Raw genomic sequence first — 6,874 nt, 5'->3', positions numbered from 1 at the left:
TAACATTTTCTAGAGTTATTGTATTATTGTTGGTTACTTCCTTTATGTTTGTTATTAGCTGTTTTATGTATTTTGTATATTTGCCATTGTTATATCTTCTTGTTGTAATTTACTCTTTATTATTATATAGCTTTTCTTCTTTGTCTCTTATTACAGTTTTTATTTTAAAGTCTATTGTATTCAATATAAGTATTGCTACTCTGGCTTTCTTTTGGCATCTATTTGCATTATAAATGTTTCTCCATCCCATCATTTTCAATCTGCAGGTGTCTTAGGTCTAAAATGAGTCTCTTGTAGGCAGCATATAGATGGATCTTGCTTTTTAATCCATTCTGTCATGCCGTGTCTTTTGATTGGAGAATTTAGTCCATTTTCATTCAAAGTAATTATTGATAGATATTTATTTATTGCCATTATATTAGTTTTGTGATTGTTTCTGAAGATTTTATCTGATCCTTTTTTGTCTTTCCCTCTTTCATGCTTTGCTGATTTTCTTTAGTGATAGCTTTGGATTTCTTTCTCTTTATTCTTTGCATATATATTTTGATTTGCGGTTACCATTTAGTTTGTATATAACCTCTTGTGCATATAGCAGTCTATAATAAGTTGATGGTCATTTAAGTTTTAACCCATTCTTAACCCCTCTACTCCCCATGTTTTAGGTATATGGTATCATATTTTACATCCTTTTATTTCTTGAATTCCTTGACCAATCTTTATAGAAATATTCATTTTTATTGCCTTTGTGTTTACTAAATCTGTACTGTTCCTTTTGTTGTTTTCTTTCCACTCAAAAAGTCCTTTTAATATTTCTTCCTGGGCTGGTTTTGTGGTTATGAACTCCATTAGTTTTGTTTGTCTTGGAAACTCTTTATCTCTCTTTTTATCCTGAATGATAGCCTTGCTATATAGAGTATTCTTGGCTGCAGACTTTTCCCATTCAGCACTGGGTTGGAAAGTTTCTGCTAAAAAAATCTGCTGATAGCCTTCTTGTAAGTTACTGTCTTCTTTTGTCTTCCTGATTTATTTTTGTTCTTTATCAATATATTTTGCCACTTTAATTACATTACATCTTGGTGTGGATCTGCTTTTTCTTTTTTTTCTTTTTTTCTTTCTTTTTTTTTTTTTTNTTTTTTTCTTTCTTTTTTTTTTTTTTTTTGTTGTTGTTGTTGTTGGGGATTCTTTGTGCCTCCTGGATCTGGATATCTGTTTTCTTCCCCAGATTAGGGAGGTTTCAGCTATTATTTCTTCAAATAAATGTTTTGCCCTCTTTTCTCTCTTCTTCTTATGGAAGTCCTATAATACTACTGTTATTATGCTTGATGGTGTTGCTGAATTCTGTAAGTCTTTTTGCATGTTGATGAGATTCTTCTTTCTCTTTTTTCATTTGATTAGTTTCCATTACTTTGTTCTAGGTTATTAATTCATTCGTCTGCCTCTTCTAGCCTGCTGTTTTATCCATCAAGCATGTTTCTCATTTTGTTTATTGAGCTCCTTTATTTCTGCTATGCTATTCCTTATCTCTGTATTAAGGGTCTCACTGATACCTTCCACTTTTTTCCCCAAGTCTAAGTAATACCTTCATGATCATTACTTTAAATTCTCTATCAGACATGTTAATCATATATGTATCATTTAGGTCTCTGGCTGTGGTGTTGTCCTATTCTTTCATTTGGTACACAATTCTCTGTTTTCTCATTTTGTCTATGTCTCTGTGCTTGCTTCTCTGTGTTAGGAAAGTCAGCTGTAGCCCATGTTCTTGGGGGTAATGTTCTTTTGAAGAAGAGGTCCTGTAGTGCCCTGCCATGTATTTTCTCCTATTTCCTAGGGCCTGGAGCTTCAGGGAGTATCTTCAGGGAGAGCTGCGTATGCTCTGCGGTTGTATCCTGGCTACTTTATCCTTCAGGCCAGTCATTTCCAGAGGCTCTCTTTGCCTTTTGTGAGCAGTGCTTGGTCCCTGGCCTGAATGTGGTGAGTTTTACAACTCACCCTGGTCTGCATATGAAATGAGATCTGTCGCCACCACTGCCAGAACCAAGATTCTGCAAAACTCCAGAGCTGGGAGGTGCAGTATTGGCAGGATTTGGGCCCGTCTTTTAGGGGAGGGAGCCCACCATACTGGGGGTAAGACAAGCATGACTTGAAAGGCTGGTTCACTGGAGCTCAGGGGCATGGCTCTTGATGTAAGGAAGTTAGGCAGTGAGTATCTGCTATGCACTCATTCCTGCAGGTGGTCCTGTGCTTATGCTGAGGGATGGAAGAGAGAAAATGATGCCTGCTATTTCCTTTGTTCCCAGAACATTCTCTCCATGAATGCTCCCTCTCTAGGATATGCTCCAACATGAACAAATAACCTCCCCACTGTGTGCCCCAGGCACTCTTCTGATCACTGTTTCTGTGCTTTATGTCTGCTGGCTGTTTGCCCTGTCTTCTCTACAAGAGCAGCCCCAATGTCCTTTAGGCTTTATGTGAGCCAAGCCTGATGGCCTTTAAAACTCCAGGCTTTAAGTGCCACTGGTTGTAAGAACTCAAGAAATTAAACCCCTCTCACTTTCCAAGCCAAATGCTATGGGAATATGCTTTACTTATGCACTTCCCTGTGTGCTAGTCTTTCTCTTGCCTTTCTCCACAACTGTGGCTCCCTCCCATCTGCAGGTACCAGGATCTATTTCTCTCCAAAATCACCTCTCTGAACTTCGTACCTTCTTTGATTTTGCCTCTTCTCTACCTTTAGCTGTGGAGTTGTTCTGCCAGTCTTGAGGTTGATTTCTGGGGGTGTTTAGGATGATTTGATAGTTATCTAGTTGTATTTGTGGGACAAGGTGAGCCAAGGTTCTCCTACTCTACCACCATCTTCTCTTCTTCCTGAAATTATAATTTTAATTATTTCAAAACAAAAAATATCCAGGCCCAGATTGGTTTCACTAGAAAATTCTACCAAACATTTAAAGAAGAATTAGCACCATTTGTTTATACAGTTTATTCTAAAGAATAGAGAAGGTGATTTTACGACTCATTTTACAAGGCTAGTATTATCTTTACATCAAAAATGTACAAACACCATGCCAGTAAAATAAGAAAAAGGAAAGAGAAAAAGGAAAAGAAAGCTATAAACAAAGATCTCTCCTGAACTTAGATGCAAAAATCTTCAATAAAACATCAGCAAATCTAATCAAGCAGTGTATAAAAAATTTTTCCAGATATACAAGGCACACTCAGCATTAAATCAATGTAATCCAGCATATTAACAAACTCAAGAAGAAAAATTATATGATCATATTAATTGTTGCAGAAAAATATATGCCAAACTCCATCTCTCTTTCATGGCAAAAACTCTCAGTAAAGTAAAAACAGAAAGGAACTTCCTTAACTTGTTAAAAAAAACATCTACAAAAAAAACATAATGTTTTCTCTCTATGTCAGGAACAAGGGAAGGATGTACACTTTCACCATTTTAATTTAATATATCATTGGAGAATATTTGTAATAACCACATTTTCTAGGTTCTGTATTCGATGCTTTAACATCTTGGGGCCTTCATTACCCTGGAGGAATTGCTCACACCCCAGGGCCAGCCAATTCCTAAAGATAGTAAAAGTTTTGCCTACAAATGTACCTTTCCTGTGCAACCAACAAATGAGGAACCCATACCCAATTACCTCTTTTATTGAGGGCTCACTTTCAGAGGTATTCTTCCTCTGCCTAATCACCCCAGGGCCAGGTACCAGACAGCTAAGGACAGCACCTCTAGCCCAGAGCCCACTGAAACTATTCAAAATAGTTAATCCTAAACCTGCCCACCTTACCTCATCTGTTCCTTTCTGTAAAAACCACAGTTAAGGCTCATACCCATACCTTCCTCTCCACCACCACACCTCTTGACCAAACCCAGTGCTTCCCTGTGTGGACCCCCCATCACACATTAACAATAAATATTGGAAATGAATTAAAAACACCATATCATTTACAATTGTTTAATAAAAATATTTAGATATAAATCTAATNGGATCTGTATGCTGAAAATTACAAGATGCAAATGAAATCATTTAAAGAAAACCTAAATAAATGGAGAGAAAGTTTCTTAAACTGATATGCAGGTTTAATGCAATTTTACTGTAATATCCACAAGGTTTTTTGTAAACAAATATGAGCTTACTCTAAAATTTATAAGGGAAAGCTCTGTACCTAGAAGAGCTAAACATTGTGAAAAAGAATAATAAAGTGGGAAAAGTCACTTTACCCGATGTTAAAATTTACTATATAGCTACGATAATCAAACAGTGTGGCATTAGTAGAATGATAGGACACATAGATTTAGGGAATAGAACAGAGAGCCAAGAAATAGACACATATAAAAATGTCCTGCTGATATTTTCAAGTTTTATTGAAAAATAATTCACATATATCACTGCATGAGTTTAAGGTGTACAGCATGAGGGTGTGGTTTAAATATATTGTGAAATGATTACCACAATAGGTTCAAGTGACATCTATATGTTCATATACATACAATAAAAAGAGAGAAGAAAATTAAAAAAAGGAGAAAAATATTTCTTCTTTTTATGACAACTCTTAGGACTTACTGCCTTAACTTTTTTATATATTGTACAGCATTGTTAGCTATATTCATCATGTTGTACATTACATTCTTAGTACTTATTTATCTTATAACTAGAAGTTTGTATCTTTTGACCACCTTTCTCCATTCCCCCCTCTCTACCTTCTGCCTTTAGTAACTACAAGTCTGATCTCTTTTTCTATGAGTTTGTTTGTTTGTTAATTTTAGATTTCACATATAAGTGAGTTCAACAATATTTATCTTTCTGTGTCTCATTTATTTCACTGAGCATAATGCCTTCAAGGCCCATTTTGTTATCACAAATAGTAGAATTTTCTTTTTATAGCTGAGTAATAATCCATTGTGTATATATATACCCCAACTTCTTTATTCATTCATCCATCAGTGGCCACTTAGGTTGTTTCTGTGTCTTGTCTATTGTAAACAATGCTGCTATGAATATGAGGGTGCAGATATCTTTTCAGATTAATACTTTTATTTTCTTTGGATGCAGTCCCAGATGTGGAATTGCTGGATCATAGGGTAGTTTTATTTTTAATTTTTTTGTGGAGCCTCCATGCTGTTTTCTCTAGTGGCTGTACTAAGTTAGAGTCCCACCAACAATGCGCACATGTTCCATTTTCTACACATCTACATCAGCTTTTGTTATGTCTTGTCTTTTTGATGATGGTCATTCTGACATGTGTGTTTTCTCATGGGGCTAGTGACGTTGAGTATCTTTTCATGTACCTATTGGCCTTTCATATATCATCTTTGGAGAAATGTCTATTCTGCCCTACTCATCTTGACAAAACAATTTGCTGGAAGGATAGCCTTTTCAACAAGGTGTTGGTACAATTGGGCATCCCTATCCAGAGGTGGAAAAAAAAAGGAATTTCAGCCTAGACCTCATATCTTATGCAAAAATTAAGTCCACCTGGGTTATGGACTTACGTGTAAACACAAATATGTAAACTTCCAGAAATAAACATAGAAAATCTTTGAGACCTTGAGTTAGGCAAAGAATTTTTAGAATCAATAGCAAAAGTGTAATTCATAAAAGGAAAGATTAATAAATTAGACCTCATCCAAATAGAAAACATTTTCTCTGCAAAAGACCTGGTGAGAGGATGAAAACATAAGCCAGAGACTTTGAGAAGATATTTTCATTTTTTTTAATTTATTTTTATTTTTTTTAATTTTCTTAATGTTTTATTTATTTCTGAGAGAGAGAGAGAGAGAGAGAGGCAGCATGAGCAGGGGAGAGTCAGAGAGAAAGGGAGACACAGAATTGGAAGCAGCCTCCAGGCTCTGAGCTAGCTGTCAGCACAGGCCCAATGCAGGGCTTGAACCCACGAACCGTGAGATCATGACCTGAGCTGAAGTCGGACACTTAACCAATTGAGTCACCCAGGTGCCCCGAGAAGATATTTTCAAACCCTGTCTCCAAAAAAGGACAAGTATCTAAAATATATAGAGAACTTTCAAAACTCAACAGGGAGAAAACAAACAATTCAAGTAGAAAATGGGCACATGGTATGAACAGACATTTCGTCAAGGAAGATATGACAAAAGTAAGCACACGCAATGAATTTTAACATTATGAGCCATTAGGAAAATAAAAATTCAAATCATAATGAAGTATCATTACACTCCTTCAGAATTGCTAAAATAGTGATAACATCAAATGCTGTGGGAATGTTGAGAAACTGGATCAATCATACATTNGGATCAAAAATACATTGCTGGGGGGAATGTAAAATGGTACAGTCTCTCTGGTAACAAGTATGGTGGTTTCTTAACAAAACTAAACATGTACTTACTATATGACCCAGAAATTACACTCTTGTATAACAAAGAAACAAAAATAATGTTCACACAAAAACCTGTACATAAATGTTCATAATATCTTCATTCAAAATAGCCCAAACTGGAGACAATGCAGATGTCCTCCAACAGGTGATGGTTAAACAAACTGGTATATCCATACAATGGAATACCAGTCAGCAATAAAAAAGAACTATAGCTATATGTAACAAGTGGATGAATCTCCATAGAATTAGGCTGAGTGAAAAAACAAATCCTAAAAGGTTAAGACTATATGATGCCATATATGTGAAATGACAGAACTATAGAATTGGGGGATGTTTTGGTTAACTCTCGGTTACTGTCTTTATCATATATAAATAGTATGTAGATTAGAATTAAATTACCATAAAATATACAACAATTAGAAATATCCAACCACAATAGCACTAACATTGCACTGAACACAGTTTAACTTTTAGACTCAGAATCTTGCAGCCTCACAGGACC

The sequence above is a fragment of the Crocuta crocuta genome, unplaced genomic scaffold (assembly GCF_008692635.1).
Source record: "Crocuta crocuta isolate KB4526 unplaced genomic scaffold, BGI_CrCroc_1.0 scaffold312, whole genome shotgun sequence".
Classification (NCBI taxonomy): Eukaryota; Metazoa; Chordata; class Mammalia; order Carnivora; family Hyaenidae; genus Crocuta; species Crocuta crocuta.
The sequence above is the reverse complement of the archived record's forward strand: the minus strand, read 5'-3'. Positions refer to the sequence as shown.